The 11,622-nt window shown below is 38.3% G+C and overlaps 1 pseudogene across 1 annotated transcript; it reads right to left on the bottom strand.

Annotated features, from left to right (window-relative positions):
* Positions 1-10,779: 10,779 nt before the first annotated feature.
* Positions 10,780-11,311, bottom strand: LOC308554519 (small ribosomal subunit protein eS7 pseudogene; annotated as a pseudogene). Its single transcript has one exon. The product of its transcript is annotated as a small ribosomal subunit protein eS7 pseudogene (transcript).
* Positions 11,312-11,622: the final 311 nt, after the last annotated feature.

Genomic DNA, 11,622 nt, shown 5'->3' with positions numbered 1-11,622 from the left:
ATGACTCTCTGCTTCTTCCTTAACTTCTGTCATTTGTAACATCAATTTTTAAAATACAATTTAATTTTGGATTAATTTTAGATTTGCAGAAACATTGCAAAGATAGCACAGTTTCTTCAGTTTCCTGTTAACTTCTTATACAACCACAGTACTTTTGTCAAAAATAAGAAACCAGCATTGGTACATTGTTTTTAGCTAAATGCCGGACCTTATTTGTGTTTCGCTAGTTTTTCTGCTGCTTGTCCCATTTCCATTCCGGGTCCAGCCCAGATGCTAAAATCCACTCACTCGCCCAGCTTCCTTCCTCTGTCTGACGGCTGCTCCGTCTGTCCTTGCTCTCGATGACCTTGAAAGGTTTGAGTACTGGGCGGTATTTTGGAGACTGTACCGTGATTTTTCTCATGATTATACTGGACTATGAGATTTGGGGAAGAATACCACAGAAGTAAAGTGTCTACATCTCATCACGTGGGGAACCTGACAGCCCGGTGATGTTAACCGTCGTCACTGGTAAAGGCAGTGTCCCCACAGCACTGAGCTCAGTCGGTCCTGGGTTCTGGCGAGTTCGGCTTTCGCCTGCATTTCGGTTTCCTCCTGGTCTTTCTTTTTCATCAGCAGATTTCCATGTACAGAGAATCCTCAATGTCCTCATAGGCTCTTCGAGTTTAGGGAAATGACATCATGAAACCGACTGTCCCGTAGGCAAATGGAGGTAAACAAGTTCCTGCAGCACCCTTTTAACATTATAATGAATCGACGCTGAACAAAATGACATTTGCCAAAACTTGCTGAACTTTCAGACTTCCAGAGGATGGTTGGTCTCTAGTTCCCGAGTGACCACCTACAAATCTCCTCACTCTTACAGGTTTATTCGTTTCTGTGTTCCTCCCCTGTTTCTGGAATGAGGCAAGTCGGGCAGGGCGCGTGTGTAGTTCTGAACCAAAACCAAGGAGCTCCCGTCAACCAGGAGCTTCGGCTGCCAGGCTCAGGCGGCCAGTGTGTTTTCTGTTGCACCCACCCGGAGCCAGTGTGCGCGCAGGCGGGGGTCCCTTGGGGGCAGCGGCTGCAGAGCCAGATTCCTGGGTTTCAGGCTTGGCTCTGGGCCCGTCTGGTGCGTTGCTGTAGGAGAGTCGCTTAAGGTTTGTGCCCCAGCCAGGCCCCAATCAAGACGATCACTGAGTAACCTGAGAACGCCTTCATGCATTTGCATGGCCGTAGCGTTTCTAAAACAGCCTTCTGGCTTTGAAACAACCTTCTCTGCCGTAAAAACCCCAAGCAGACACAAAGGATGCCAGCAGGCAGGGGTAAACACCTCATCTTGCAAATTCATCCGGACCACTGGTGGGTGGTCCCTGACCAACATCACAATGCTAGGCTTCGGGGCCAGGAGGAAAAACAGCCACCTAACTTTCTGAATCCTGCCCCTTGCTGTAATTTATCCGCAGTGTTGATTTCATTTTTATAATTCTCTGACCAAATGAGAACTTGATGAATCATTACATAATTAAATTACCCTGAAACAGCAGGGATGCACCCTGGGTTCTCTCAAACAGGCCAGACATATTTTCTCTTTATTGGGTTGGTAGAGGAAAGGTGATTCTAAGGGGAAATATTTTTCTTACTGTATTTTTAAATATACAAAGTATATATAAGGAGAAATAAAAGACTTCGATCGCAAACATCAACATTTATATTTTTAAACTTTTACAGACAGTTAACTAAAGAAGAGGTACAACCTTTAAATGTTTCTTTATGTGTTTCCAAGATTTGGGTGAACTAAATTAATCATTTCCATCTAGGTCTGGCTCTGTCTCTGGCAGAGACACCAAAAGACTATTTTGGGAGGGCTTGGTAATTGTCCTTGCTGTTAGTCTCAGGAAATAAGTTGAAGAGCCAAAATACATGGATTCTCTTAATATGTATGAGAGTACCAACATATATATATAAACTTTGTATTTCAAAGTTTTTCAACAGTTATTACTTCAAGGACAAAGGCTATAATTCTATTACTGCTTATAAAATAGTTCTTTTTTTAAAACATTGTATAAGGCACAGACCAGGTGCTGTGTGACAGTTCTTATGCTTTTCCTTCCACGTGTGTCTCCCTCATGGCTTTTATGACCACTGTTCTGTGCTGGGTTTGGTGTCAGGACCATAGAAATGACCTATCCTGGGTTATGATTGATGATGGCCTCTATAGTTGGAGTCCCTTCCCTATACATCTATTACTATACGCCTTAACTTGGCCTTCCCTGGAATATTTCTGTCAGTTCCTGTAGCCTGTAGAGCACTCCCCTCATCAGTCTGATATTTCACTGTCCAGAGACATTTACTATGGCCATCTGCAAACTTAGGTAGTAAATAAAACTATCTGACTGTGATCCCGAAGAGACCCTATTCTGTACACTGCTTCTCTTGGAGATATGCTGCTTGTTGGTTTTTTCTTTTTTAAAAACTTCTATCTCTGTGCCAGTTATTTATTAAAATGCTTTCCATTCTCCACATTATAAGAGCCATAACAGGTAGCTGCTTGTTACTGATCTCTGAAAGCAAAGCTTACCACCACTGCTTCCTCACATTTCCTCTCTCCCTCATCAAAAACAAAACAAAACAAAACAAAAAAAATAATTCTATTGAAATGCCCTATAAAATCACTTGTTTTCCTTTTTTAAAATTTACCAAAACCATTTAAATTCTTCATTGATTAATGAAAAGACAGGGCCAGAAATTGGCAAGAGGAGAATGGAAATAGAAAATTGATCTCCTAGCAAAATTATTTTAAAAAGAAAGTGTTTTCCTTTAATACTTAGTTTCTCATTACCCCTTAGAAGCCTGAAACTTTGGGTTGTCATTTAAACATTCTTCTGATATTGGATAAAGTAGGAAGACCTGTTTCAATTTAAGAGAATATATGTCTTTATGTACCTAAAGCAGTTAATTCTAGTGACTGGGATTTTGTTTACATAGAGTTGAAGCACATATAATTTAATTTCTAATAGCTGTAGTTTAAATTTTTCTTTAGTTAAGTGACTGATTGAGCATAAAATATGTCTGTCTCTCTTAAAATTAGAATGAATATTCACATTTGAGAAGACTACCTTTTGGACATTACTAGTGATCATATAACTTTAGAATGACCTATGCAGACCATGTACTTATTTAGGCCAAGAGATTCTTACATGTTTCATGGAGTTTTATAACATTTAAGTGTTATATGTTTGGTGTCTTATGATACCAAGGCAAGAGGCTGAAAGTATTTTTTTTTTTTTTTTGTACAGTAAAATAACTGCTGTTAGCACCAGCCTTTTAAAAGCAGTATGGGAACATTTGCTGATTGGAGGACTACTTGGGTCAGGGTCATATAACCAAGAATTTTTGTTCAGTGAACACTTATTTACTGATCATGTGCAAAGCACTGTGTTGGCAGCAAGCGTTACAGAGGTAATTTAATATTATCCTTGAGTTTAAGCTGATTACAGTTTAGTAGAAGAAACAAGAACTATGAGGTAAAAGAGAAGTACTCCATAGAGGTACAAAGTGCCATGGAAACAGTGAGAGGGGTCCTGTTAGTTCCATTCGTAGTGACACCAAAGCTATAGGAGCCTGCATTTGAACTAAACTTGTGGCCCTCTCCGAGTAGCCTTCTGCAGCGCGGGAGGTGGGAAAGGAATCTACCACGTTTCTCTTGTCTCCTTCCACCCACCCAACTCCTAGTCTTGTTTCCGTCGTAAGTTTCCTGCCCTGTACAATTAATTTTAAAGAACTGAATGTGTACATGTGGAATTCCTTGCTAAACTGGACACAGGATGTAGAGGATTAGACAGGAAACTCTTTGTGTTTTGTAGCCAAGACGGTGAATGCCTTTGCCAGTCAGCCAAGAGAACGTCATATATCTTTAAAGGAATTCTTGAAATGAACATGAAGATATTTAAAATTCATGATTTTAACAAAAGCACTTAGATTTTTAAGTGGAGTTGACAAGTTAATCTCACACCCATTTACTGTGAAGTTAAAAGCGACAGGAGAGTGATGAACATGGGTGCGTCCTGTGACCAAGATCTGGAACGGTGTCATTTTGTCAATCCCCCTAAAGGCGCCCCGAGTTTGCCGGCTGCACAGAGCTCCAGCCCTGCTCCCTGACGGCCTCTTCGCTCCCACTCCCCTCAGGTTCCGTCATCCCGAATTAGAGGCCTGCGAGAGGGCAAAATTAAAACTAAATAAGCAAGCATGAAGGCCTGGGGGGGGGGGGTGCAGCAAAGGGGCGGGAGGCCGCTTTCAGCCGGTGGTTTGTGGAGATGCCAGGCTTCTGGCTCTTTCATGTTCTGCATATTTGATGTAGTATTTTTTGTTCTCCCCATGTTCCCATTATTAAATTTCAGGAATTTTAATAAAAAAATTATGACACTATAGCCCTTTCGTGAAAAACTTTTTTTTTTAAATGTGGGTGTTTGTTTGTTTTTTTAAATCGCTGGTTCCGAAGCTGCCTGGAGCCACCGGCTGCTCCGGGCCGTGGCGAGCGGGCGCCGGTGCCCGTTTGCTGTCCCTCTGCTGACACATGGTGTGGGGGCCGCGTGTCCTCCGGCCCAAAGTTTGCAGAAGGAGCACCCACTGAATTCTCACTTTCAGTCACAACAGCTTCCCGGAGAGAACGGGCCTCTCCTCCGGTAGCCGAAGCTGACCCTGGACAGATGGCGCTGTGCCCCGGGAGCGCTGGTGCCCACCTCTGTTTTTCAGTAGACAATTACTGAGCGCTGTTAAAAATTAAGGCATTGAATTCTATAATTGTTGACCGTTCTAAATTTGCCATCATTAACTAATGTGCTGGAAGATAAATCATCATCAATCAGAAGATTTATATTCATAAATCATGATTACAAGTTGTAATCATATTTCTAGTATAAGGTTAATCTTCTACTTTTAACCTCGCACTGGATAATATGATTTTCTGGGGTTTCCTAAGCAAAGAAAAAAATGGTGGCAAAATTTTAACTGTGTTACCCGAGAAAAGTTCACAGGGAAATAAAAGTTAAAGAGGCCCTGAAATTTTTGAATTGAACTGTTCTTATAACTATGTAAGTTATGAAGAAAGCAATGGAACTTAGTTAAACTGGAATTCCAAAGAAATTGGCAATTCAAAGGAACATTTACTCTGTAATAAACCTTGGGCCAGAGAGCACTATAAATCTTGCATTCTTAACGCAGGATCTGTTTTGCACTACAAATTGTTTCATTGAAATACTGGTGTGATGGGAAAATGCATACACGGGATTGATTGGGTACAGGGATCTCACACTCCCAGGTCTGGCAGTTTGGCTCTCTCGCCGGTTTACTTTGTCTCTTTTTCCCCCCAAGGCACTTACTAGCTTCTCCCATGTTTGATAGTTTGCCAACTCATATTCATTCTGCACTTCTTTCTCCCCTGGCTAGAATATAAGCTCCGGGAGGGTAAAGATTTTTATCTGTCTTTCTCACTGACAAACCCTGAGCATTGGAAAAGTGCCTAGAAGATTGTAGGTGTTCAACAAATAGATAGTTGTTGAATGAATAAATAAGAATAAATGGAATTTTTTCCTTAGAAGGCATCATTATTCTTACCTGTGATACAATTTTTTATTTCAAATTTGCTTAGGAAAACATATTTAGAATACACTGTGGGGACATGAGTTATTAAAATACTTATTTCAATTGATAATTTACTCTTCTAATATAAATGTCATTTAAATATTTTGTAATTTTGTAATGAAATAATCTTGGCTTCTTTATATTTTATACTAACATTTTAAGAAAAATGGGTTTATGTCAGAATTGACAATTTATAGACTTCACTTTTCACTCAACAGCTGCTATTTTTACTGATATTAATCAAGTTCTTTGTTTCCTATTTTAAAGCCCCCAGACAAACATGTCATTTAAGAGTCTCTCTCTCTAAGGTACCAATTGTATTTCTCTGGAAAAGATTATAGTTGCCAGGGTCAAGAGAAATTTCATTGACTGTAAGGAAGGCCGCTCGAAAGAAAAAATGAGAAATGTATTAATACTCACATAAAGACACAAAAGCTTTCTAGCCAATATTTATTTAAAATCTAAAATTCTTAATACAATCTGCTTTGAGACGGGATATTTTAAATGATGCTCCTAAAAATACAGTGGTCAAGAATGGACTATTTTAAACTATAATATGTATAATCTATAAAAGGATACTATGAATTGTTACCCTCTGGTCAAGTTTTTAGAAAGATGTATTTATTTTAGAGCTATTGCTTATTACTACTATACATCAGTGTGTTTCCAAGCATCAGTTTCAGTGACATCTGGCAACATAAAGATGCTAAGGTTCACCTAACTGAAAACCAAGAGATTAACAGGTCTGTGGCTGTTTCAGTCCATTCTGGCTGCTACAACAAAAATACCATAAACTGGGTGACTTATAAAAAACACTTCCCACAATTCTGGAGGCTGGAAAGTCCAAGGCTATGGTGCCAGCAGATGTGGTGTCTGGTGAGGTCCTGCTTTGCCCTAACCTCACAGAGTGGAAGGGGCATGAAGCTTTCTTCAGCCTTTTTTGTAAGGGCACTAATTCCATTCATAAGGGCTCTCCCCTTACGACCTAATCACCTCCTAATGCCGTCACACTGGGGGCTAGGCTTTCGACATAAGAACTGGGGGACACAAACGTTCAGACCGTAGCAGTGGCATTGCTGACTCTGAGACCAGCTCGTGGGGTGTCAACAGCAAGCTCATGTTTCTTCTCGCTACTATTCCGCTTCCATTTTTATATTATTGCTGCTTTATTAGGGAATATAGAGGTCTACACCAGAGCAATCGAAATGAAATAAAATATTGAAAGGAAAATGTGCCTATTCAACAAATAACTGCTCTTTCTGACTAATCACATAGGTTTACCCTTTTGCAAGTGGAGGCCTCCCCAAGAAGCCTGGGCCCATTTGTACATGTTTCCATTGGTTTGCAGTAAAATAAGAAAATCTAAGAGTCCGTTTCAAATAAACTTTATTGAAATAATTGATTATATGTGTGTGGTTTTGTGAGTTTTGAACAATGTATTAACCTATGTAAGCATCATACCAATCAAGACGGAACATTTCCATCACCTCCAGCAGGTTCCCGCACCCCTGGCAGGCGGGCTTTCCCCCCACCCCAGCGTCATAACTAACAATGTTGGCAGGGCTGGGGCTTCACATACCTGGAGCCGCACAGCGTGTGCTGCTTTATATCTGGCTGCTTTTGCCCAGCATATTTTTGAAATTCATCTATGTTTTTACACGTATCATAGTTTAATGTTCTGTTTGGTTTTATTTCTGACTAGTAATCGTGAATTTTATAGTTCATTTATCCACTCACGCTTTGACTATTTGTGCATAACTCTTGGTGTGGTCATATGTTTTTATTTATTTTGAGTAAGTACCTATGAATGGAATTTCTGGGTCACTTGATAAATGTATGTTTAAAAGAAACTGGCAAGTGATTTTTCAAAGTGGTTTTATCATTCTACACTCCCAAGAGCAAGGTTTGAAATTTAAGAATTGTACATTCTCTCCAAAACTTGCTATGATCAGTCTTAATAATCTTAGCCTTTCTGGTGATATCTTGTGGTGTCTCATTGTGGATTTAATTTCCTGTAGTGGTATTTCCCTGACCACCAGTGGCGTTGAACGCCTTTCATATGCATATGTGTTCATATATGTATGTGTGTATATATATATATATATATATATATATATATATATATATATATATATATATATATATTGGTGAAGAGTCTACTTAAGTCTTTTGCCCATTTCAAACAGGGTTGTTGTCCTAGTTTTGAGTTGTAAGAATCCTTTCTGTATTCTGGATGCAAAATCCTTTGGAAATATATCTTGTAAATATTTTCTTCTAGTCCAACATAGTTTTAATGGTGTTTTTGAAGAGCTAAAAGTTTTTATCTTGATGAAATCAAATTGACCTTTCTTTGTATTTTATAGTTAGTAATTTTTTAAAAACATATATATTTTTTATTGATTTCAGAGAGAGGAAGGGAGAGGGAGAGAGGGGGAGAGAGAGAGAGAGAGAGAGAGAGAGAGAGAAACAACGATGAGAGAGTCATTGCCCGGCTGCCTTCTACATGCCCCCACTGGGGGTGGAACGCACAACCAGAGCATGTGCCCTGACTGGTAATCGAACCACGATCTTCTGGATCCTAGGTCGATGCTCAACCGCTGAGCTACGCTGGCCGGGCTAGTTAGTGATTTTCGTATCTTGTCTAAGAAATCTTTGGTATCACTGATCACCAGTATTTCCTCTAATATATGATTCTAAAATCTTTATAGTTTTAACTTTTATGTTTGGTCTCTAATCCATTTCAAATTAAGTTTTGTATATGGTATAAGAGATATGAGGCAGAAGCCAAAGTTTTGGTTTTTGTTATTTTTAATGGATATTTACTTTCTTCAGCACGATTTGTTGAAAAACTCTCCTTTCCCTTTTGAATTGTTTTGGTACCAATGTCAGAAAAACAATTGACCATACATGCATGTGTATCTATTTCTGGACTCTCATTTCTGTTCCATTGATCTATATGAGTATATATGCTGGGATTTAGTTTGGGACTGCATTAAATCCATAGATAAATTTGAGGAGAATTGACATCTTAACAAAACTTAGTCTTCCAATCAACATTATATATTTCCTCATTTATTAAGATCTTTTTAATTTCTCTGAAGAGTGTTTTACAGTTTTTTAGTGTACAATTCTTATACAACTTTCATTAAATCTATTCCTAATTATATTATGCTTTTGAATCTTATCCTTTGCATTTTTAATATTTCATAATTTTCTAGCTAATATATAGTTTATATATAGTTTATTCATCTTGTATCCAATAACCTTGCTTAAATTCATCAGTTAATTTTAGTGGTTTTCTTATGGATTTCTTAGGATTTTCTATGTAGACAAACGTCATTTGATAATATGAACAGTTTTACTGTCCCTCTTTATTTCCTTTATTCACTGATATTTTCTTCGCTGTCTTATGATCTTTTCTTAATCCTAGGTATTATATTTTTATTTCAAATACTGTATTCTTCACCTCTGTAAGTTTGATTTGAGTCTTCTACTTCTCTGTGTTCATGCTTTCCTTTACATCCTTGAATATTTATAATCTTTATTATAGCCTTTTTAACATCCTTACTGCTGTATCAATGATTTCTGACACTTTATGGTCTGTTTCTATGGATGATTTTTCTATTGGTATAGATAGTATTTATCTGCTTCCTTGCTTGTCTGGTTATTTTTGGATGCTGGATGTTGTTGAAGGCTGGATTGAATTGTGTTCCTTTAAAGAATGTTGATGTTACTTTCATATTAATTTTAGACTTTGAGGCTTGATTTTAAGATTGTTTAGTGTAGGCCTGGATTAAGGTAGCCCCATCAATAAGTTGATACCCATCTGCGGACTCTACCCAGTGCATCGTATAGAGTCTTTAAACTCTGGCAAGTGGGATCATAAATTATCCATGTAGGAATTGTGAATTGTAGGAATTGTTTGACCTAGTGTTTTCCATACTTTTTCTTTTCTGATCTTAAGTAGTTTCTCTCATACATATGCAGATCAGTACTCAGCCAAATATTTGAAGGGACCATTTTGTAGGTCTCTGGAGTGCTCTCTCCCTCTCCCTGCAGTTTCCTTTCCCCACTACTCTGCCCTACGAGTCCTAGTTGTTTTTATCTCCCTGAATCCTCATTTCTGTATATATACTCAATAAAAAAAAATTACAGGCTTTGATAAGGTTGTCCCTGTCTGGTGTGATAAAGAAATGCCTCCAAGCAGTACGCTCTGGCGATTGTGTGGCTTACTTTGTTTCTCTTCTCTAAGGAATAATAATTTTCTGTCTGTTGCGTAATGTCTGAAATCAGTTGTTTAATATATTTTATTGAGTTTTCTACTTCTGGAGGAAGTAAAATTCCTGTCACATTTAATCATTCATTGACAGAGTCGAATTTTTTCTTGCTAATTTTTATAATATCTGTGTTCAATTTTTGTCTGTTGAATTCACCATCATGGCCACTTTAGGGTTGGTTTCTATTGGTTGCTTTTTACTATGTATAACTATATTTTAGTTTTTGTATGTCTAGTATTTTTTCATGTTGCACATTATTGAAAAACACTGTAGAAACTCTGGATTATTTTTTCTTTTACCAAGCAGTTAAATTACTAATTGATCACATTGGGCTAGTGTAGGTTTGATTTTTATGCTTTGTTAGACTCTCTGGAAGGTCAGGGTGTTTCTCAAGCCCCTCTAACTTGTAGAGTCAACCTTCAAGTTATTTCTTCCTCTCTGATCTTTTAGGACTTGGTTGGTTTGTTTGTTTTAGATTAGGTTTAAAATCACCTTACTTCAGGGCTTTGTCCTTATTTTCAAAGTTTGCTTTTGATCTGTGCTGAATATACATGGTATTAAGGAGGCATTAATAACATCTCTCTACTGATATTTTCTTGACAATATAGAAACAATAAAGCAAAATGATGCAAACTCTAATAAAAATATTTGCAAGTCTCTCTCTTAGGTAATAAGTAGCTTCAGGTAACCAGGCCTTGGTGGTGGTATCTGCTGCAACAAGAGCCTATATAGGTTGGCTATGCTTTAGTTTGTGGGGACTTTATTCATTATCCTGGAAAGAAGCTCCTTCTACTTCTAGAATGTTTTTGAAATTAGACTATTAAATTTACTTTATTTTTAAAAAATTCTGGTGAATGGTCTTTTATTGAGTCATTTTGGTTTACAAGGGAAACTCTAGGAATTTCAAATTTACAACCTTGCCCATGAGCTTCCTATAGACACCAGAAAAAGTTTCAACCTTATGTTCCACATGGTTCTGCTGTGCTTTATCCAAATAAAGCTTTGTGAGCTGGCTGGCATCCAGATCCATCTGGATTCTCTTACCCACAGTTTCACTTGGGAAGACTGAGGCCTCCAGGGTCACATGTGCACAGCTGGCAGAATGTGGTTTCTGGGACGCTTTTGCTTTTGCCTTTTTTGTGTGTACAGCTTTTTCGAGTTGGCTTAGGCAAAATTAGAATTCTTCTCTGAGCATTAGAGACAATGTGCTTCCCGCTGAACTTTTTCTCCAATTCAGGTACTTACCAGACTTGGTTTTTCTGGAAAGATTTCAGTTGAGGAATGAGAACAAAGATCATAATAGCTTTCTGACCCCTATCAACTTCAATTTCCTTGGCCGCTGTTATATTCAGCTCCCTTAGCTGGGCCTTCAGGCCTGAACTCATCTCCAGCTCAAGGAGAGCCTGAGACATGCTGGATTAGAACTCACCTGGCTTTTTTTGCCATTGGGTTCACAATCTTTAAGCTCTAACTGAACATGTCCTCCTCGTTGAGCACTGGCCTACGAAGGAAATACTTTATTTTTATAACTTCGTCGGCAATGTGTTGGATATAATGAGATATTAAGGTATTAAAAATTCAGCCAATGAGGTTACAGTTTAGTTAATAAGCCATTTCATCAACCCTGCCTCTTTAATATCACTCAAATATTTCCCATCTTCCCTGCCTTCACTGCCCCAATCTCTGTCCAGTTTTCTCTAATTACCTACTTGATTTACTGTCA

This window comes from Miniopterus schreibersii (assembly GCF_964146895.1).
Source record: "Miniopterus schreibersii genome assembly, chromosome: 3".
In the NCBI taxonomy this organism is placed as follows: Eukaryota; Metazoa; Chordata; class Mammalia; order Chiroptera; family Miniopteridae; genus Miniopterus; species Miniopterus schreibersii.
Note: the sequence above shows the minus strand (reverse complement) of the source record. Positions and strands in the feature narration are given on the sequence as shown.